Source organism: Passer domesticus, chromosome 4 (genome assembly GCF_036417665.1).
Source record: "Passer domesticus isolate bPasDom1 chromosome 4, bPasDom1.hap1, whole genome shotgun sequence".
Classification (NCBI taxonomy): Eukaryota; Metazoa; Chordata; class Aves; order Passeriformes; family Passeridae; genus Passer; species Passer domesticus.
In genome coordinates this window covers 20,879,001-20,903,324 of record NC_087477.1, presented here as the reverse complement: position 1 = coordinate 20,903,324, position 24,324 = coordinate 20,879,001, and the positions used below count along the sequence as shown (strand labels likewise).

The 24,324-nt window shown below is 37.4% G+C and overlaps 1 protein-coding gene across 3 annotated transcripts in view; it reads right to left on the bottom strand.

Moving 5' to 3' along the window:
* PCDH10 (protocadherin 10) overlaps nucleotides 1-24,324 on the bottom strand; it is a 237,785-nt gene that overhangs the window by 45,973 nt on the left and 167,488 nt on the right. For all 3 annotated transcript variants that reach the window (XR_010360721.1, XR_010360723.1, XR_010360722.1), the window contains one exon: nucleotides 10,877-10,943. The gene's annotated coding sequence lies outside the window, so the exon portion shown is untranslated. The remainder of the gene's footprint in view (nucleotides 1-10,876; nucleotides 10,944-24,324) is intronic.

Below are 24,324 nucleotides of genomic sequence, written 5' to 3'. Positions count from 1 at the left end.
CTACATTTACACTACAAAAAACATTCTCTGACATCAGACCTCCTGGTACAGCGCACTTGCATCTCCATTTCCTTTGGGTTTGATTTCATCAATAAAAGATTAACTCTGTCCAAAGTGTACTGCAGCCCACACTGTTCAGTGTTTGGCTTCAGTGCCTTTGGCCCCTTTTGCTCTTTTGTTACCCATCCTGAAAAAGGGGGCTGTTTTTCCTGTTCAAAACACGTAAAATAACAATCCAGGCATAATTTGCCAGAAGGTTATTTTTTTAAACATGAGGCTGAGTCTATATTTTGTGCCATGGGCATAGCATATGACATATGAAGATATTTTAGGGTGCAAGGTTTGCCAAGATAGTGTGGCAAAACCATGTAAACAAAGATGCCAAAGGTTTACATACACTTAAAAATGAATTGTCCCCAGAGTGAGCTGACTGCAAAACCACATTCTGGTTTGATTTGAAAAGGAACTCACTGGTGTACTCCAAAAGAAAGCCTGTGAGTAAACTACCAGGTATGCACTGTCTATGTTAGTCAAACAGGCTCCTCAGAGTCTCTTTGGGAAGAGTCAGGACCTGAGATAGAAATATGACCCTGACTCCAAGCATAAGGATTCCTCTTTTCTCAGTTCCAGTCCATTTTTACCTACTAGTGTCTCCTTGCCTGATCTTTCTACATGCTTACACTCAGCTGTAGAAAGATTTGGAAAAATTTAGGGTGCTGATTTTCCCTAATAGCTTGTTACCACTCAGTAACAGAAAGAAGCAGCACAGGCCAACTTAAGTGGTCACTGCTATCCTCTGGTTGAACTGCTGTGTTTGATTTGTTTCCCCATTTTTTAGTGATGATTCCATGATAGCCAAAGATTAGTTCTGCGAAACCAATGCTCCTCTCTGTCCCTTTCCAGTGGCCTGTGAACTGGTGCCCTGCACATCCCATCCCAGCTGTGTGTGGTAAAATTGAAGTGATCAATGTTTGAAGTACCTTCCTATGTCTATGTCTTTAGATGCACACTAATTTTAATACCATTCTTTGTGCAAATGAAACTTCTGATGCAGATGAAGAAACAGCAGAAGGAGCAAAAGTTAAAGGACAAGAAATTGAAATGAACAGGCCATGTGTCCCATTGCCTCAAGGGATTTTGGCTCAATGCTGCAAGGATCTTCCAAGAAGATTAAGCATCCATCATTAAATCTGGCCTCTCACTCTGCCACACTCAAATTCAAAGTATGAATTTTGTTACTGAGTTTCCAGGGGGCAAATTTGCCACCAATCTTCTAGTGCTTTCACATTGCCTGGGAACCTGATGAACTTCTTGAATCAATTAGAGAAAGCTTAAAGTTAGTCTTCTGCCTTCCACCTGTCCAGAAGAGCCAGATAATGGACCGTTCTGAACCTGCCTGTAACCCCAGAACACCTCCCAAGTAAGGAGTATTTATAAAGGCTTTTACCCTTTTATGACCTCCTTATATTGCCAAAGTGATGTCATTTGGATGAGTCCAACAGAGACTTAACTCTCTCATGTGCATTTTGAGCTAGTGAATGCAGAAATGCACCCCACCAGAGTCCGTGGTGGATTTATCAGGCCTAATGAATTTCTCCTCCCACTAAGCAGCCCTGCAGTGAAATTTTCTAGCTATATAACTAGAATGAGACTTTAAAATGTGTGCTGCCCAGTTACAGGAATTTAGTGAACACGTGTTTAAATGAAGATAGAGGAAAGGTGGATGATCTGTGTAAAAAGTAGCACCATCTGAGAAATCATTTTAAAACAATGATTACAGCCATGATATGTGTGGAGGCATAGTGAAAGAAATTGACTTATATGGCCAGTTACAATATATTTAACCTAATGGAGGAAAAGCTGAGTCAATGAACAATTTTGTATCACCGTTATTGCAAAATGATTACAGGCCCCTTTATCACAGCTGTACAATATGCTGACTGAACAGGAAAACATGCAGCACACACAGTGTAGTGATTTCCACCACCCTATAAGTAAATGTCAGACTTGTTTCATCTATCAGTGATTTTCTTAATGAAAACGTCAGCATAATGTTGGCATTTTCCTCCTTTCTTTTAATTCCTACTCTCTTTTTTCATCCACTATTTGACCTTTGCATGCACTTGGTAGCTTGCCCAAAGTGCTGTCACACCTTCATTGCTCCTCTCTAATGACAGTGTTCCACTGCCAGATTCAAACAGGATACTTGGGAAACAATTGAAAGGCCCTGTTCACAGTAGGATGATGAAAATCTGAATGTTTCACTACTCTGGGTGACTTTTCACTTCTGCTCTTGAAGACTAACCAGTGCTTGTTTACCAAAATTAACCTCTTCAAGTAGCATCCTGTAACAGTAATCTAAGACTTAATAGAAGCAGGCACAGCTATTGCAGCAGCAGCACAGGAATACCAAAGGCTAGTAAATGATGAATGAGTCAGATGATTAGTGGAATATGTTTTCTCAGCATAAAAGGAAAGACATGACACACAATTGGAATGTTTTACACAAGACAGTGATAAATAGGAGTAATGTGAGTTTTATAAGATAGGAACATGGCATATGTATGACATTTAAGATAGGAACATGGCATATATATGGCATATAAATACTATAGTGACCAGTTTTGGTCACCACAATACGAGAAAGATATTAAGCTAAGAGAGAGCATTGAGAAGAGCATCAAAGATGATGAAGGGCCTTGAGGGGAAACCATATGAGGAGCAGATGAGGCCACTTGATCTATCCTGGAGGAGGCTAAGAGGAGACCTCACTAGTTACAACTTCCTTGAGAGGTGAAGAGGAGGGGCAGACACTGATCTGCTCTCTGTGGTGATCAGTGACAGGACCCAAGGAATGGCCTGAAGTTGTGTCAGGGGATGTTTAGGTTGGATGTCATTAAAAGGTTCTTCATCCAGAGAGAGGATGATCAGGTGCTGCTCGCCAGGGAAGAGGTCAGAGCACCAAGCCTGACAGAGTTAACAAAGTGTTTGAACAACACTCTTGGGCACATGGTGGGATCCTTGGGGATGATCCTCTACAGGGGAAGGAGCTGGACTCAATAATCCTTGTGGGTCCCTTCCAACTCAGCATATTCTCTGATTCTGTGAAAATCAGGCCACGTTAGTTATATTTATAGTACCATGCTGCACAAAAAAAGACTTAATAATGCTCTTGAGCTGGTAGTTGCCCTGAAAGATCAACACTTCAGCTGGATTCCTATTGTTTCCAGTAGAAATACAAATGAATCATGGTTCAAATAGTAAATAGGTTCAAACAGCTGAAATAGGAAGAAAGATAAAAATCTCTTTTTTAATACACATCCTTATTGTGCACCATTTTTCCTGGTGATCTGAGGCAATTTGTCTCCACTGTACTATGCCTAAGAGCCTCTTGCATGTATTAGCCAACAACTGACCTCACAGCAGAGCCAGCAAGGAAGGGCAAGGGTGTACAATAAATTCTGGAGTGACTTGAAGAAGGAATTAGTAAAAGGTGACCAAATCCAAAACTTCCTTCCTAAGCAGTGCCATTCTGAGGCTTTGTTCTCTCCTTCCAGGTCCTCTACATTCTCAAAGACTAGTTTTCCATCACAGAATCTCCTTCTCCTGCCTCTCGGAATGGACAGAGCAGAGGCAATTACCTTTTGTGCATCATCTTCCTATTTCTTTATGATATTCTTTTACATTGCCCAGGGGTTAAGAAAGGAAAGGGCTAAGTGCAGGAGCAAATAGTTCATAACTAGTGGATTTCACAAGGTTAGAAAGAGCCAGACCTTCCTGGGCTACACAAGTACCTTTGCTAATATTGTGCTATGTTAGCATGCTACAACTACACACAGAAACAGAAGGAATTCCTGCCTCAAGCACAAAGTAGTTACTAGCAGCAGTTAAGTTTAAACCAAAGATAACTTGTTTCTGGAACAGAATTATCATCTATTTAAATCCCTTTCTAAGCAGCATAACAAAATATATCTCACAAAAACAACCTGTTTATGAATTTGACATGTTTCTTCCATGCCACAATCTCTTACTGTTAGTCAGGTTACCTATAATCAGCTTTTCCTCATGAAAATATGGGAAAAAAAGAAATGTAAATGAGGCAAACAGGAAAGTATTGAACATAATAAGTAGGCTGAAATAGTTAAAGCTTTAGCTAAATATTTTTCACTTTTGTCAGTTCACTGCATGCTGAGAAAAATAACATACAAAAGAAGGAAAAGTATTTCACATGCCATAGGAAAATGTTCCCAGTCTGAAAAACCATCCGAAGTCAGCAAATGAGTGCAGTAAGATCCTCTTTGCCATGGACAATAGCACACAGGCACCTCAGCACCAGATCAGCATCTCTGAAGTTTGGAACACCAACAACTTCTTTAACCAACTTTAGACACCTGTGATTGAGATTTTTGGCCATGTGCTCTGTACAAAAGCATAATCGAATGACAAAGTTCTGCTGTAATAAATGACTCCATGTAATGGTGAGTGCTACAGAGCAGATTGCTTATTTCTAGGAGTGAAAGATACAGTACTTGTCCAAGGATAATCTGATAATATATCACAAGGAATTCCAATGCCACAAAAGACTAAGCAGGGCCTTGGGATTTCACCAAGAAGAGGGACATAACTAACCTAACACAATCTAATGATGAAGGAGATTCAGTGCAAGCTGATTTACTGCTATACAATCTTCTCTTGTCTCGCCTCATCTTAAGGAACTGAAATGTTTTCCATAACAGGTCATAAAGCCTCTGTTTTTCCCTGCAGCAAAAGCCAACAGGTTTTACTTTGTAGGAAGGAAATCTGCACAAGCACTCTCAAACAATGAAAACAAACCACTTCTTTCTACTAAACAAAATCAGTGCAGTAATACAAATTTCCTATGTCCTCTATGAGAAAACATTCTTTATCAAACCCTGCAAAAACAACATTAAAAAATGATCTGGTTGTAGCATGTCTTTCAAAACTATTACTTTTACACCAGCTCCTGCTTTGGTAGATAGCATTTGTTTGTCTGGAAGGGCAGGCTGCACTATCATTTTCCACATTGGGAAGTTTTCATATGAAATATTGCCTCTTTTTATATTGGTAAAACTGAGCTGGTGACAACCAAGATATCACTTGGTTAAACAATATATGAGGAACGGCAAAAGCTTAGTGTCACAGGAAAGAGAGAATTTGAGCTTTCTGCACCTTCCAGAAGAGGAAAATGCATAAACAGTGGATTTTAAATAGGAAGAAAAATTAAGGAGAATAAAGCCATAGTAGATAAAGAGAAAAGATTAATTCCTTTTACAAGTGATGTTTCTACAGAATGTTTTCAAAGGAGAAGAACTGAGCACACACTTTTCCTTCTCCCTTCAGAGTCTGGGACCATTATTCCATAATGATCAAGGGTAAAAGTAAAAAGCTCAAATAACTGTAAAATCATAAGCATCATCATCAGAGTCTGGATGTCCTTTTTTGTTTGTCAGGAGATGTGTTGTCATTAGATTTAAACAATGGCCTATTTCATTCAAAATGAGCAAGTTTGCTTCCTACTTTTAACAATTTTTTTAATTGGAAATTTATCAAAGCTTATAACCTTAAATTGATGGATGATCATTTTAAAGCCACATACTTGGCATAGTCAGCTACATAACACATAAATGACAGAGATTTTCAGAATCAAATAAAATATTATCCAACCCATACAGGAAGACAGAAAGTTTTTAGTGTGTTGTTACCCAGGAGGCTTCTCTAATAGGGTCTCCTACCTCTGCCCTAAAAATTAAACAACTACTGGGTTATATTTTTAAATTCAGACTTGCTCCTTCCCATCTGTTTGTTATCCTGTGACATAGTTGATCAAGACTACCTGGATGTCTTTTGCTGTGGAAAAATAATAAAACAAACTTCATCTATTATTTCTTTCTTTTTCAGTTCAAGACACAAATAATTCAGTTTTATGTGTCTTCCTCTCTTATCTTTCTCTTTCCTGATTCTGTATAACTACATACTTTTATGCACCAAGAGAAAGGACAGAATGTGAGGAGCTTTAATGACTGAAAAATATTTTAAATAATTTTAGCATAAATTAAGGAAACAGAATTTTTGAAGTACAATAATTTTTGTGAAAATTCCCCATATTTGAAAGAGATTGACTGAGATCTGCACTTCACATGTTCTTTTCCTCTTGCTTAAGAGGTTGTGCTTTATTCATTTATAATAATAGGCCACTTTATAGAGTATTATTATACTCAGGGAATCATTTTGAAGGAGAGCATAGTGAGGACCTAACAAACCATGAGATCAGAATATGAAAATCAAACAGGAAAATTTATTTGATAATATTTCTTATCCAAGAGAAAAGTCTGAAGTACTATTTGAGAACTTTATTGATTACCATGTTCTCAGCCTCATGGCTAATTCTAAGCCCAAACAGCCTGACTGACAACTCATATGCTTAAATGTTAAAACAGCACTGAAGTGCTTTAAACCAGGATCTAAATATTTCATACAGATATGATCAGAAGCATGTATTCATCTTGGACAGGAAATCACATTCCATTTACATACCTCCCTGTCTTTGAGTATATGGTCTGAAGTTCAGAGCCTTAAAAATACATTTATTTCAAAGGGTGCTGGATCTGGCATTAATGAATAACTCTGGCTGCAGTAATATGCTATTTGAAAATATTTAATTGAGTTCTGAAAACTACGTGGAATACCAAAGCAATTTTCAGTACTCTATGACTGAGTTGATTAGAGGGATATAAAACATCTCCTGTGATAAAAAGCTGACAGAATTGTTCATTCTAGAAAAGAGAAAGCTTGGGGGTGGCCTAATTGTGGCCTTCCAAGTATGTGAAGGGAACTTACAAGAGAACTGGAGAGGGGCTATTTACAAGGGCCTGGAGTGACAGGACAAGGGGGAATGGCTTCAAACTGAAAGAAAGTAGGTTTAGATCACACTTGAGGAAGAAATGCTTTACTAAGAAGATGGTGGGGCACTGGCACAGATTGCCTGGAGAAGTAGTGGATACCCCATCCCTGGACATGTTCAAGGCCAGGTTGGATCTTTGAGCAACATAGTCTAGTGAAAAATGTCCCTGTCCATGCTAGAGGGGTTGGCACTAGGTGATGTTTAATGTCCCTTCCAACCATTCTATGATTCCACCCCTAGGGCTTATACAGAACATATTCAATAAATTTGCTGCCTTGGAAGCAAATATGGGCAATAAGCAATACTAGCACACTACTGCAAGTTTTCATAGTTAATTACATCAGCATATAAAAATGTTTTCCCTGTGTAATAAATCTCATTATAATCAACCTCTCTATGGCAGGCACTTCCCTATGATATGCAAATTTCAATTATTTATTTAGCATATATTGAGCATTTTCTTATTACAATATTTTCTGTTCAAAAAATTTGGGAGTTGAATTAAATAACCAGGCCTCCTTTGGAAAATGTTACTAGCAACATTGTATGCCAACGTAATAATGGAGCTTTTCAAATATTCAGACTACAAATATACTTTGGCTGTGAAAAAAGGGTTTCACACAAACTTCCTTTAGGATCTTCCTGGTTAAATCTGCTATGCTGACCTCTTTACAATATGCAAGACAGAAAGAGATAAAGGTTTAAGAATATTTTACTTATTTTTCCCTGACACAAGAGAAAATCTTAATGATGTAATCGCTATTTATTTCCATCCTAAAGTTCAGTCTCAATGAACTCATGCTGGATTTCCAAGTGTGAAAACTGTAACACCTTGAAGGAGAAACCACTGACAAAAATGTATTAGTGACCCACTGATGCTAGAATCTCTTTCTCAGTCAGTGTTGTTAAACATTCTGGAGAAAAGCTAGATTACCTTATTCAAGGCAAAAAAATAAAAAGGAAGCACCAGAAAACAGATGTTATCTAATGGAACTTTTTCACAGTTTACTGAGTTTCTCATTGTTTCTTGAGAGACGTGAAGAACATGGCAAAAAAGTCAAATGTAAGCCACACAATAAGATTACAAGTCATATAGATATGAAGTTCTTTTATTCCCTGAGAAGCAAGTGATTCCCCTTCATCAGAGTTACTGTTAACATAGAACAATAAGATTACAACTTGTCCCATGGTTAGCTGTTATTTAAATTTGTAAAAAACATGTTTTCTTTTGTGATTCTAATCATGTAATCTCACTAGGAATGAAAGACTGATGATGGCCTTCTCTTAAAATTGCAAAACTCAACCTATGAATTTCTGGGTGTTCGCCTTTTTATTGTTTTTGCAGAAAATTGTATAGAATTTATAATCTGCATTACTTCAATGTAGACTAGACTGTCAGTAAAAATAATTTCTAAAGGAGCATTAACATTTAAGAAATTTTTTACGCTTGTTTATTTTTTGGGATTCACATGGAAAAATTAAATTTATATGAAAGAAATCACTGAAATATATGTATCACATGGTCAAACAACTGATCAGTAAAACATACAGCAGGAAAACAAGGATTTGTAATTAAAATAGATTAAATCATAAGCCTCATCAAAATGAAGGCTGTGTAATTAAAAAAACCTATAGACAAAGCTTTTATATATAGTCAGTGTATGTACACCTCCAGGTATCACAGGAAGTTTGATTATAGACAGTTAAATTATGAATGCCAGATTGTGATAGAAGGGTACATTAAAAATATATATATTTGAAGGTCCATAAATAAACCCCAGGTAAGAATTGTTTGGTGCTAGATCCAAATACCAGCATGTGAATGATTGGTTGCACCCATCACAGATATTTCTCCTCTTTTTTCTTTCTGGCCCCTTGAATATTTAATAGCACTGTTCGAAAGAGAAGAAATTCAAAAGGAGCAGTAATTATAGAAAATCCACTGGACAAAGACAGCAGACACACAGAGGATGTAGATTTCAATTTTCCCTGATCCCACCTCTCTGGCTCTGCCTCATTGTGACAGACATAAGAAAAATAAATAACAGCAGAAAAAGAAAGAGTCTGGTAAGGATAGGGAACACCATCTGAAGAATATGTTAATACGTAGTCTTACAATCAGCATTTCCTATTAAATGGAGATAATTGGTCTGGATTCCATTCTGAACCTTCCCTTGTCCAAGGGAACAAAGACAACTTGTAGATTTTTGACCTGGTGATTGGTTTTTAGAACAGTTGCTGCCATGTTTAATGCCACGCTGCTGAAGTGCCATTGGATATGTGCACCCCTTGGCAAGACACAGGCAATCAAACAAGAACCTCCTTCTTAACTGGTGCAAGCTAAGAGGAATTTTTGACTCGTACTATGAACACATTCTGGCAACACCATATGAACTCTTAACTCCTGTGGAAAGTCCCATAAACTATTTCTGAATACAGCCCCTACATTCAATTTGGCAAGGGCAACGAGAAACTCAGGATTCTAGTTTATGTTGCTAGTATCTCTTTCCCTGCAGATGAAGGTTTTGCCTGTGATTTTTGCCTTTGCAGAGGAAGCAAAATGATTGTTTTTGTCTGCCTGTGTGGCTTTGAGGTCTTTCTTCTCCCTTTCCAAACTAATCCAATAAAATAAAAAGTGCTCTGGAAAGCATGACTCCTATGAGAGAGACGTAGTCTGACTTTGAGGGAGAAAAAGTGTCTGCATTAGAATGATAAATGACTGACTATAATTAATTGATCAATTAATTGATTTTACAATAAAATCCAGTATTAGAAGTAGTGGCCTTAAATACACCATGACCTGCAGTTTTATCTGATAAATTATGCTCCATCAAAATCCACACTCAGCAGTTATTTATTGTGCAAAGTTCCAAATTGGATCTCCTACTTCTGAATTAATTTGGATTCTAAGTATTTTGCATTTGTATTGCCACTCAAAAGGGTTTGTGTAAAAATCATGTTTAAAAAAGGGATATACAATATTTACAGTAGGAACATGCTTGACTTTCTATGATATTAAAAAAGCTTAGCAAAAGGGAACAATGCTCATCATCTAAATGTCTGCTCTAGAAAAATTATTCCTAGGGTAATTTCAGGATGCTGCTCTCCCTGGATTCAATTTATGTTCTGCATCTACAATAAAGGGCAAATGTCTCTGCAGTTCCCTGCTGAAATCAGTGTTGGGCTTGTACTTCTCAGTCTCACAGCTTGGAAGAATGCCATTGAAAAGGAGCACGGAAAAGGGAAATGAGCCACCGCAGAGAAAGTCAAGAGTGAAGATGCACTTCAAATCAATTTTGCCATGAAGTTGAGCTCCTGTTATGTCTGGTAGGAATGGATTTTAACAGATAGAAGAGAATAACCTCAGGGCTACTGTTCTCCTAATCACACCGATTTTTATTTTTTTTACTTTTCTGGGAAAACCAAAATGTTGAACATTTTTTAAAAAATATATTTTTCAATGGTGCTAAATGTCTAATTAATTTTCAGAAAAGTGGTTCTGTCTTGGGAAAAAGATGTTATTTAACCTATGAAATGTTGTAAACAGATTATTAAATCAGGCTGTTACTCCTACTGCTATGTTGCAATGGTGGAAGAGATGATGAAAGAGACAAAAGATGATGCAAGAGACAAATGAGCATCAGTCTGATGAAGTAGTGCAAAGAAATTTGAAATGGCATTTGACAACATATCAAATAAAGGGCACAATTCAATAAGGGATCACAATTCAAACATTCAGTAGCATATAGAAGACTATACCATTTTAAAACTCACTAAAATATGCTTTTGTGAGTGCTATCCTACTGCACGGGACAAAAACTGAGGAATATAGCTGAAAAATCACAAGAATTGCTCATAAACACTCCAAGGCTATTCCACAACTAACTGAAATATAGGTCATAAATCTCAAGGAAAAAAAAAAAGAAAAAGAAAAATTCAGCTTCAAATACTTACCATAAACCCATCACTACAGTTACACACATCAGCATCTTTGAGTCCAGCTTACAGCAGCAGTTAGGTACTGTTGGCAAAAAGAGACAGCAAAATATGTTGTTACAAATTTCTGGATTATTGCTCAAAATATCCATGCCTGCAGTCTGGTTTAGAGCAGCTCCATGGTAAGAATGTATTTGGGATTTGTTATCATTTGGGCAAGCATGACAAGATATGATCTTAACAACTATATTCGAAACATGCACAAGTTCGTTTACACTGCCTACAGTGCTGCATTGATTCCTATCTCCTTCCTGAGTTATTTCACTAACAAAAGGGTCATAGCAAATGTACACAGAGCCAATAAGCCTGCAGACATTAACTCCTCCTGCTCCCCAAAGTCTTTATATGACAAAAATTGTGAGCAGTTGATTGTGGCTTAGATACATTGCCAAAAGAGTTTTCATCGACTTGCCATTTATTCACATTATAACATTCTCAAATTCACTTCGTCTATTTTTAGAGACAGATAATAAACATTTATGTCATCAAAATGAATAATACAGGACTACTGAAACATCTCAAAGGCTTTGCTATTCAGAATGCTACCAGCTCCTGCCAAGGAAGTACACTCAGCACTAGCCACACTTCAGCTTTCAGCCATTTATTTTTGACATAATGAAAATGCCTTCTCTCCGAGTACATGGCCACTCTTTCTCTCTTACGTCAGAGTCTACAAGCTATGGAGGGTAAAAGATGTATGAGCCTGTTCAGACTGAGAGCCAGCAACTTAGTCAGTATGGTTCTTTTTTTAGTATTTAATATCTTTCCCGACTGCAGCAGATTTAGTGTGCTTGGAAGTTAACACTGAAGTTTTTGGACTACTACTTTTTGAGCGACAGTGACTACTGAGAAAGGACAGCAAGTCAGAATTTTTGCTTGTTCTACATTTAAACACATTGTTCAAGAGACAGGATAAATACTTTTTTTCAACAAGAATTCCACGCATCGGGCCACTGTGCCACTGTGAACACACATTGCTGCTCCCCAGACATGTCTCTGTAACCACAGCTGCTCACATTCCTTTGTGGATGCTTACAGCATGCAGACTGAAAGTCCTAAAATGAAGATGAAAAAGGGAAAAAAACCCTAGATTCCAGATGATCTGACCAGCTTCAGACAGAAGAATCTGAGGCGGCAACTGCTTAAATCTTTGGAAGGGGTTATCTAAATAAACCTAGAGGATTAATATATTATACCATTCCCAGATAAACTATCTGCAAAGGCATTAACTCAGAGCTTGGAACACAAGTAAAAGCATTCACCACTTCTACTTCAGCAGCCCAAAATTGCAGCCAAGCCACATGAGAGTGCATACTGACATCGGAACAGTCCTTTCTAAAGATCTATTCAGAACTGCATTGTTTCCTGCAATCAGCAGTTTTAGGCCAAATTCTATGAATCCCAGTGACCTTGTCTTTTATAAAATAAAATGTGAAGCGCTGGTGAATTGAATGGAAACTTTAACTAAGCTCAACAACAGTTTAAGCATTCCATGCTGTGATATGCAAAAGAACAAGGCTATTCTGTAAAAGTACAAGCAGACATGTAGCAGATTAGATTGTCTGTACCAGCATCTCTGAAATTCAATCCTTTCTTAAATCATTTCAAAGGCAGATGGACAGTGTTTTGCCAAGTCTGCAATTTGGTGGCAATGAAATTGCCTCATGAATGTGAAGTTAGATGACTACTTAGAATTTCATATATTTGTGAGAGAACAGAGGCAGAATTATCTGAGGTCTTCTAAACTGCAAGAAAAGAGAGGAAATTGGCTACATGCTGAAACATCGACAAAAGGACAAGTTGAATCTGTTTATAAGAATGCTGGCAGAAGATTTAACTGCCTTACAATTTCAAATCAAAGGCCTGCTGGTGGAGAAAAGCTGGAGAGAAAAATGAGAAATCTGCAAATACACTTACACTTTGCTTCTGATATGAGATGGAAAAATGGAACAGAGAAACTAAGAGAGGAGGAGGAATATCAGGAATTTTTATATAGGTAAGTATTTCTGAGTCAAATTTGCAAGAAAATTAGGAGATAATGGGAAAATTACTATGGTAAATACATTTGAAAGAATCCTTTGGCATATGAAAAAAAAAAAAAGAAAAATTACAGGCTATTTAGTTTTGTATGATAGCAAGGATATTTGGATACTTAGTGTTATATTTTGGTTTGATGACTTTGTTAGAATACTCGCAGTACAAGCTGTGAAAGCCACTTGTAATTCACTTTGCAATACTACCCTTCAGTTGTTTTCTGTGTTATATTTAAAGGAGATGGTTTATAACACATTTTCCTACAGTTGGTTTTAGTTTGTGCAGAGAGTGTCTGTGCAAAAGATGGCAACATTGGTAAATAGCAGAGCTAAAACGTACTTCTATCTTTATAATGATACAAAAATCTCACTACTCTTGATATGCTAAACTGGGTACTTTCTACAAGGGAGGCAGGAAAAAGAAGGACATCCCCAAACATCTTCTTGTTTGGAACATCAACCTCCCTGCAGTTACTAAACATTAATAAGAGCACACAAAAATGGCAGATCAGTTCTGAAGAAAGGGATGAAAAGCCTAAAAACCATTTTTAAAAGGACTCAGACTTCTAAAATAGATGCGACTTTGGATATCTGACTTCAGCTCTGTGATCCAAGAAGTTTCTGTTCATTATCTCCTTTAATAATAAGACTTTGCAAACACTGTCTATCTGATTTTGATTTGAAACTTTATTTCTGTATTTACTTGTCTCAATTTCACCCTGTTTCAATGCCAAAAGAATAAGAAAAATTGACGGGATAATGTTTAGGTTTTTAGACTCCCATTTTAGAATCTCATTTTAGAGCTCAGAGCATGTTCACACACCCACTCATGGCATGCCTAACCCACAGGTTTAACCCGTTGCCTCTTCAAAAGTCACTCAGTGGTTTAGCTGACACTCATCTTGGGTAACAGCCTCATGCAGAAACATGTGTGTTCAGATCCATCTCAGCCTAACTGCAAGGAATCCAACCCCCAGCTTCCCTCCACAATGCTTCAGCCAGAAAACGAGGCAGCCTGGATCAGAGCACTACAGAATAATGCAGCCTGTCCTGTAATATCTGGACCTGCCTACTTTCATCACCCTCAGTAGGCAGAATGATCACCGTCTGGCTATTCAAGAAACATCTGTGACGTATTTTTAGAACTTATTTCAGTCCTCTGCATTTTCTTTCATCACAGTCTTTTGTCTTAATTCCCTGCTACTTACTTTCATTTCACCTATTGCAAAACTGGAATGGTAACTTCAGATTTTGCTAGTCTCTCTTTTTATTTTGTCTGTAAATCTTTGCCTTACTTTCCCATCCTCTCACGTCACAGCAAAAGCACACTTGTCCCACCCCCCAGCCTCTTTAACTACCATTTCTCCTCTCTATTTAATCTCTTTACACTCAGAAATAGCACTCTGTGTCCTGCCTTGAACTGCCAGCTCCCTTCAATACAGCTAAGTAACTCTTGAAATCAGTCCCCTTTTGGCTTCTCTGACTCTGCACTATGATAATTTTCTCCTGCTGTCTTTCTTCTCTCTAGATTTTGTTGTGGTTCTTGGTGGTGAATCCAAAATACATTTTATTTTGTCTCTTTCACTCTTGTCTTTAAATTATCTCAGGCTACCCTTACCTGCAAATTTAAATTCAACTACTTTTTTAAAGCATCTAACAGCCCTACCTCAGCACCCATTGCCTCCTTGTCACTGACATCTTTTTATGAGTGACCAGCTATCAACCTTTCAAATTCTACAAAACTAAAACAGGCATCTTGATATTCACTTGTGCCATTTTTTAATCTGACTGACCAGCATTTCACTGCCATGTTGGTTTATAAATACAAAACAAATTTGGTCTCCCCCCATGTATTAGAAGTGCTGCTGCAAAGACTCCTACTACAAAGTCATATCCATGTCACCCCTCTCTTTTCATTCTTGTGCTACTGGGTCACTTTTTTGTAAGAAACACAATCTACTTGTGTTTATTCCTCATGCCAGGAACACCATGGCCCCATCCAATTCCCCATTCAGTAATTTCCAGTAATTCAACAGCAGGAACTCCAAATGACTTCTTGTCTCAGTCTCTATATTTTAACTGCTCTTCCTCTCAGGTGACAAAGTAAAAAATATCCCCATCATTCTCTACCCCATTCATTATTTTTTTTTTTTTTATCATGAAGCCTCAGAAAACCTGACACTCTGTCTTGTTATGGTGTATGAGTACAGGATACCTTGACTGTGCTTGTGCACTGCACTTTTTAGCACCTGGTATTTCATTTTACTCTTGGATCAGCTTGGCAGGGATGTTCATCCATGCACTGATGCACAACTCCCATATTAATGATGCTGTGTAGGGTTGTTCTTATAGGGGGGACACCTGATTGTACCTCCCTGTTCATGTTCAAGACTGGTCCTTGTTCATGTTCAAAGCTGGTCCTAAAATGTCTCATGGGAAGGAGAGGGGGAATTATAAGGAATTTTTATAGAGATAGAGGCCTTCATAAAGAAGATACAGTCTGGAGAACTGACAAGTTGAAGAGAACAAAATAGAAAAGTCAAGTGAAGAATCTTTTCACCAAGAGAAAAACTGGACTCTCAGAAGGACTTCTAGCAAAAAAAGTCACTTCTTTTTGCCCTTCTCCCTGCCCTAGCCTTGCAAATGTGAGTTGTTCTAAAGGCAGGAGGCACATTCATGTTCACAGGTTGAATACTATGAAGAGTAAAGCAGCACCTATTGTCATGACCAGAGAGCAAGGAGAGGAGATAACAAGCCTATTTCTGTTCCAGACACATGTAGGTATGTAAATAATTTATTTTGATGGTTTTATTCTAAACTAATGCATCTATCAATACTGTTGCTGCTATTCCAAGCAACTACAAAATCTGTCCAATTATTTTCAATGTAAATTTCTCTGACTCTTTAAGATTTACAGGATCAGTATTACCTCTTGAGTTGCTCTCCATTTTGAACTAAAATATAAAGGTATTTTTAATACTCTTTGTGAAACAGTATTTGCAGGAAAATGGTACTTGGAAGAGTAGTAGGAATATGTCACAGAAAGCAAGAATGTTTATACTGAATTACCTGATTTCTGCCTTTTGTGATTCTGCATATTTAGCATCATTTGGTTTAGGATTAAAGACCAGCAGAAATGACTGCTAAAGACTTATAAGTACATTTAATCCTATTTTATACTGACGCCTTTATTGAATCATGTATTTTAAGTTACACTCATGAGAAGTGCAGAGAAACGCACAGTGAACTGGTCTTATATAGCAGTTAAAAGCCTTCTTCAAATGCTAATCATTTATAATTAGTCTACTTCAATTAGTAATGAACAAATTGCCCTCTCCAAGAAAAGAGAATATATTCCATGTGCTGATTAAAAGGGAAGAGTGATCTTCAAATTCTGAAGCAAATGATTGATGTGAAGCAAACTCTCTCACAATTTTGTTCTTTTAACTCTTTGATGAACTGATCAACAAAGGCAAGTTTCCCAAAAGTCTTAGAAACATTATTAGCAATTCACATAAAGAAAAGCACATCTGTGTTCATACGTTCTCACTTTAAATGCATCCTCACTTTAGAGCTATTTTATGCCATTTACTAAGCAGGTGTTATATTTCCTCTTTTTTTTTCTCAAGGAATCAGCTTTTAATGGGCTACTTTCTAATGTGCAAAATAAAAATTAAAAAGCAATTGGCTGGTTAGGAACTGATTGTTAGGCAGTAGTCCCAAAAAGCCTTTGGGAAGGAATAAAGGCATCTTACTGATTCAGTACAACTTCAATCACCGAAGATTACACAGTTTAAGAGAAAATATCTAAGTTGAATTTTGATACAGGACTTCGACTTGCTCAGTGTCTATTCTAAATAGCACAGGAAGTGTTTACAGAAGAGTGGTTTTGCTTAGTCCTGCTGTAGGAGTTTTTCAGGCAATAGTTTACTTCAAGCATATGCAAATCAATAGTTTTGAAACATCTATTGTGAAATGGGGTAGGGACAAGGGAAAGAAAATTGGATAATTCTTTCAAAAAGTAAGTTTCTGCTTTTTGCTGATATGCCAACTGGTGAATTACAGAAAATCAGTGTTCTGTTCCTCATGTTCTGTTATTAGGTGTCCTGCTTTCATGTGTTTGGAGTGGTCTTATATAACTGGGGTTTTGTCGTTGGTTTTGGTGGCATTTTTACTTTATCAGAAGTGTGTGAGGGATATTAAGTGAAAATATACAGGACAATGCTACATGTTAAAATGTAGAGAAAGCCCTTCTCACTGATATGGTTGTGTAGGCAAATACTGTAGGACTGGTAAGGAATATATTAACAAAAATATTGCAAATAGAAAAATGCAGACCTGACAAAATGAGATAAATTTGTTCAATGACAAGTCTGTCTCAATAAGAGCAGCTGAACTGGGGAGAGAGTCTCTCCAGTGAAAGTAATGGAATTTAACTGAAATTTCTAGTACTTCATTTCAGTTTTACCTTCCTTTCACCAATTAAAGCTGCATTCAGTTTTTCCCCTAAGGACCCATGGCATGGTCTCTGAAGGAAGAGGTGGAATTCCTTCCAGCCAGCTTCCACAGGCATTGGCTGCCCTGCATTTGAGGAGGCAGGTGAAGACACTGAAGCATTGCTTGGATCTGATATAAATTGTAAAGCATTTAAAAACTTTCCAAATATCATTTGGAAGCATGTAGACATGTTAAGTTGTAATCACTCCCCTCTATATGGGAATGGGGAAAATGATATCTTACATGGCACCAACATACAGCTACAGCACTAATTAATTTCCTGCTTGAAGCTATAGATAACTCTATAAAATAATTAGCAATAGCCTCATAGATCATTTACCAAGTATTCTGGAACTCAGACAGCAAAACATAGTTCCTCTAGGAGAATGGTTAGTTTCCCTGTTAGTTGCCTTCTTCTTTAACTATCAGCTACATTAGTAACATTATGGGGACCTCATAGCAACTCCATAAATGTTTTATCAGACTTGAAGAAAGATCATTATCCCATAAAACACCAGTGTAAGCAGCTAAGCAGCTCTCATTTTCACTCACTTAACTCTTCGTCTTATCTCACTTGAAAACTTAATGGTTCTGAAAAACTCATTTATTGTGTCCAAGAAAAACAAATAACTTTTCAAAGGATTTGTTGTTTGATTGCAGGTGATTTCACAGCCTTATTAAGATGTTAGGAACTTTATATTCAGCAGTGGATTGAATTTTTATTCTATCAAGGTTTCCAGACACAGCAGCAATAAAATGCCCACAAGACATTGGACTACACATGTAAAGTAGCCATATTATAACTTACCCATTTGTACTTTTGTACAGAATAACTTACACAGCCACTGTTTATTCAGAGATTATTCAAGAGGTTACTTAGGGATAGACCTTTGGTCAAGTGCCTTAGTTTCACCCCATAGAGTCAGTTTTAATGTCTACCTTAGATATTATACTTGACTTTTCAGAAGGAGCAGGTTTAGGGATTTTCTCTCCGGGTCAAACACAGCTGTATGTGTTACCTCCTCCACCTTTGGAAATGAAGCAGTGAAATAAGGAACTAAAGAAACAATATATCTAAAGAAAAAAAAATCTGGATTGTTCTAAAACTGGCCTTCTCTCCGGCCTCATAATGTGAATACTGTTTTGTCTGACAGAAGATGTAGTAGTATTGTGCATATTATCATCAGACTATTAATGGACTTTCAGAGTTGTCATCAATAGTACTGATTCTGCACAAATGTAAAATAATTACTCAGGAGTCAATCAATTTGACGCCTACAACACAGAGAGTACTCTGAGAAGAAACAGGAAAAATATCTTTGTAAAATGAAAGTTGCAACAAAAACTAAATGTTATCTTTAATGAAGGGGCTTTTCATATAACAAAAATTCTCACAGCACCAGCTTCAGAATCCATATCTTGTTTCATTAAAAAAACATATATGGAAAAAGGAACGGTGTGCACATAAAATACTCAGTAGACATGAACTCTTTATGTTCTGTGAACACAAGACAGGAAAGAGAGCTGTTCCAAAGAATTAGTGAACTATACGATTTCAAAAAGCAGTCTGGTTACCTGGGAACTCAGTGAGAAACTCAGAATAGTTTTATAGCTGATCAAGGTTCATTCAGAAATAGATAAAAAGTTCTCCTCTAGAAAGAAATGAAGATGCTTATCAACTATACGCAATATAATCTGCTGCTCAGGCATTCCATAAACATCCTCATGCTAAAACTTATGGATTTTTTTTTTCATTTGGGGTAAAACATCACAGAATACCTTAATACAGCTGGAAAATTTGTATTCATATCTAAACCACAGAGAAGTAAACACCTAAGGAAACACAAAGAATTCAACACAATGATGGATTTTTGTGGAGAGAAGAATTGGAAAGAAAATTGTTACTTCATTGTGAGTGATACTCTAGAAGTACAGCTAGTAGTATAGTGAAAAGAAAGTGAAAACATTGCAGATAAATATCTATAAATATCTATCTAATATCTAATAATTAGTTCTGGATTATGGAAAAATCTTTGATGGAAATTACATCTCCTAGAATTTGGTAAAAGTACTGTCAATGTAACAAAGGATATACTGATGGATTGGTGGAACAGGAGCTGGAAGAGCTTTTAGTATGTTTCCTCTTCTTTCCTAATTCTTTACTCTTATTATTGACAGCATGAAGTATTTTTAATATTTTTATGCCATTTCTATAGCAGGAAAAACTTAATTCCACATTTTAAGTGAAGAAATTCTCAATTTCTATAGGAACATCTTGCAGTGAGCTACCAAATATTAAAAATAAAAGGTGAACTATCAGCATTTAGTTTAACATCTACAAAAGAGCTATTTCTTCAGAATTCCTTTATACACTGTAGAGATAAGCACTCCTAGTGCCCACATCATTTCATATTGCCAACAGCTTATTTATGAGCCCTATCAACAGAACAACCCACAGCCACAGGGGAAAACCACAGAAGCTGTACAAGCTAGAGTACAAATGGTAAGGTTATTAGGATGTAATTAGACATCAGGATGTAATGAAATTAAATGGACATCATACACCGAGTTCTTGCAGTGTGGGGCAGGATGGTGTGGGGTTTTTTGAGTAGGGTGAATGAAGAAGAATGCAGAGGCCAAGACTCCTGAGCTGAGGGCTGGCAGGACCCCTCTGCCTTCAAGCACATGCCATCATTAGCAGCAGCCCAGATCTCCAGAGAAGTTCAGAGAGCAGCATGCTCCTTCCAGAACAGCTAGAATCTGTCTTCAGGAGCCAGGCTTCTCAGAAGAATGTGCTTTGTACTGCCTTTGCTCTTGTTAACAGCCTGAGATACAGAGAACACTTTTGGATGTTTCAAATTACCTCAAGAATCAAACTTCCTAATTTGTCTCCTACTTGTTCTCCAGCTACACCCGGCTGTGTAACAGACTACCAGTCAGACTCCACCATAAAGGAACTGTCTGCTCTTTGCATTAACTGCCATTCATGAGTCCTAATAAACCTGAATTTTGAGTTGTGCACATTCACATTCAAAAATGTAAGCCTAGACTGCTGACTGTGATCCCATCACACAACAGTATGCCTGTGTTCTGCCAGGGTGATATTTTATTTAGTTATGTCTTCTTGTTGCATGAAAAAACTGAAAATGTAAAGTAAGAAAAGATACAGAGGCTTTACTCGCTTTTTGCAGCACTCAAAACTCAGATCACCCTGATTATATAGCAGTGAATTTGGGTATATTACAAAAGACATGAAGACAAATACAGCCCACAATCAATCTTTGCAGAAGGTCAGGCCTTGATTTTCCCCTCAGACTTCAATCTATTCACAAAGTTTTGTGTTCTTAGGGAAGATTTTGTAGGTCCAGATTTGATGTATTTCCTGAAATACTTTTTTTCATACTTTTTCATCATATAAGGGAATTTTTATGAGATGTTTTTCTGGTTATCTACAGTAACAGGCATCAACAAAGGTCCTTTACATTTTAAAAAGAAAAAAGGTTGGGGTTTTTTTATCTTTATGTAAATATGTACATTAAAAATGCACTCTCTATTTTGTAAATGTGTAAATTAAATTATAAATCTATTTATATATTATATATTTATGGAAATCATTATATATTTATGGAAAACAAGAGTTTACTCCTCTTCACTGCATGTTTTAAGCCAATATTATTAATCTTGAAATGCCAAAAACAGTCCAAGTGTACCATTGCCAGCCAAAGGACTTTCTCACAGGAAAAGGGAAAGTCACAGGCAGCTTTTCAGATTTTCTAGGCTCTCAGAATGACTCTTACATCATTCTATCTCTTAGCCATTACTGTAAGGAATGAGGCCAAACAAAAGAAGATGGACACTCCCAAGTCTGGAAGACGTGGAGCTCTCAGAGGTGCCATCCAGGGCTACAGGCAGCCAGACACACTTCAGTGTAGGCTGACACAGCTCTAATTTCAGCCAGCAGTAGGGATCTACCTGGAACTTGGCCAGCATCAGGCTCGAGACAGCGAAAAGCTTTTTTTGTTCTCAGTCTGTTTTTTTTCCAAATAAAGCCTGCACACACTACCCAACCTGATTTTCTATTTATATCCCTATTTAGACATATATAGGTGACTCTGCAGACCTTTCAGTGAACACATATTTCATGGCAGACACTTTGCCAGGGCACACAGTGCAGGTAGCAAAGCTCCATCAACAGCCCCCACAGCCCCATTCCCTGCAACACACATACCCCGGGCCTTCCACATTATCCAGTTGCCTTTCATTACAGTTAGAAATGAGCTGGAGAATGGATACGGGGAAGTGACGCATTTCCAACTTAAATTTTGGTCTCTTTCAGTTTGGAGGCTGCATGCAGCGAGTACCTAATCAGACTTGACAAGCTGGAATGGCTCATGTACTGTTTATATGTAGCAGAAGATGCCGCTTTGTGAAGTTACATGCACTATGAACACAATTTACTTTTGAAATATTATTGTTTACAGGATTAGAAATAATAAAATAATAGCAAGCCCAGCAGAAATAACAGAGCTTGTGTTTAGGTATGAGTTTTCCTCTCCTAATGGGTATTTATTCATAATTTACTAACCCTGCAGTGATAATGAGGGTAACCTGCCACAGCAAAGTAAGCTCTCTGACTTTCCAGCTTAGAGTTCCATTTGCTCAGCTGGTTTCCATCTCAGGTGAAGGTGTAACTCTCTTCACAGGCTGCTCAGCACAGGAAGTTTGGTCTCTGAAGTTTCTCTGCAGACAACGTGCCAAGAGGGTTTCAGTGAGACTCCTTCCCACAGCCCAGAGACAGCTGGAGTCCGGGACACCGTGGGAGAGAGGATAGCAGCTGTGACATGCTGGGGGACAGAGAGGACCTGGTGTGGGTGTCACACTGTGCAGGGAAGATGGGAGTGGCACTTGGCTCCTCCTCAGCTATCATTTTTCTCATCTCTGTGTCTCCACACCACCAGTTCCCCTGATATATTTGGGAGGGCTGATACATTGACAAGGCACAAGTACTGCTGAAGGTGATAAATGCTGTCTGGTCAGTCTGGCACTGCCCAGCCACCCAGGCTGACAATATTTTTTTGCTTTCTCAAGCTCCATAGCCCACAAACCCAGACATGTTGCACCCTTTTCTTAATGCTGACTTGGTCTCTGATGACTTGGAGACTGCTGGACATCACTTCCCTACAGCTGGACCTACTGGCAAAAAGACCTGCACCTCTACTTTCCAAAGGCACCAGATGTTTAGGTAAGACATAGCCTACACAAGGCCACAAAATGAAACATTTGAAGACTAAAATGTGGTGGTTTTAGAAGGGTATTTTGGGGTGAGAGTGGTGTCAGGAGCATAGAACACATAACAGACACGATTCCATCCTATGTCTGTATGCTGTTACACAGGATAATCTGGCTTTTCCCACAGGTATATTAGAGTCACTAAAAAAAAAAATAAAAATCACAATGTCTTGGTGTCCATACAACTTTCCCTGTATTTTAAAAAGAAAATAAGCGTATAATCCTGTCTAGACAATATTTCTAAGATTTCCTTCTCATCATGTCCAAACAATCAACATTCATGTAATAAGTAATGCCTTGATATTAACTAAGTCTCTAAGGTATCTTTTCATGGAGTTTTCATAGCATGGGCTGATTTATTTAATTGATGAATAGCTTTGTATGTGCTTATTTTTAATCCTACCCATTTATCTTATGAAGAATTGTGTTTGTAATTATTCCAAAGACCTAAAATAAATATTTTTAAGATAATAATGAATGACATAGCTTTTAGCAAGCCTTTTAATGTTTGTAAAACAATACTCTAATTATTCTGAATAAAATATTTACTCAGTTATTACAAAAGAGCTTGGTATTTTACTTGGTCTCACATGAATACAATGAATCCAACAGGATGAATGTCTCTTTGAAATCCATGAGCACATAGCTTTCTTTTAATCACATTCTCGTACTTCAAAACCTGTGGAATACACTTGAAGATCTCTATGTTATGAGTTAAATATTAAATACTACCAAAAAAGACCCCTATAGCATTTTACCTGCTCTATCATGTCCTGCATCCAGCTGTTGTGTCACATTGAGAATTTAAATTGGAAGGTCTTTCTGCCAGGGGAGGTTTTCTTACTAACTGGCAGAACAGCTTCATTGTCCATTGCCAAGGTTCCTTGTGCTAATGCACTACAAAGAGTGATTATTATTTAATGAATACCTGTAGTCTCCAGGATGGTTCATTGAGGTTATCACTGTCAGTTACATTTTCTAAGCTTATATTAAAAATTACAGGAATAGCTACTCCCTTGTTCACTAAAGAGGACAGAATATTTTACCACTTAAGCAAAGGGTGTGCATAGATACCATCCGTAGTTGCAGTCTCAAGAGCTCTTAAAAATAGCAAGGAATCCATCTCTGGGTGCCTGATCTTAGCCTGTGATTCAAAATCCATTTTTTAGGCCATTAAATAGGCAAAGGAGTTTGTAAAAGCCCTTATTATCTAGTCATGTCACACAAGTCAGTGTCTGCCAGTGGAATCCATCAGTCCCCTATCATTGGAGATGAGTCATTTCTCTTTATCCAAGTTCACAGACTGTAGAGGCTATTATTTTGATAATGGGCCTTCAGGTGTTCCCATTTTGACATCTGAAGCTTTTCAAAAGAATTCTGAAGACTTTCAAGAAATATCCAAACCATCCAGACTCAAATATGAAGAGAGACTCACCTATTGCTTTCCATTCTCTCCATGTTTCCTCTTTTCTCTTGATTCTTCCAGAAAAAATTTGAGTCAGATTTGCCTTTTTTCAAATTCTTCTTGACAAGTGAGTTATTGATTTGAGATTGTAAAACATAATTTTAATCACTTAATTTTTGGCC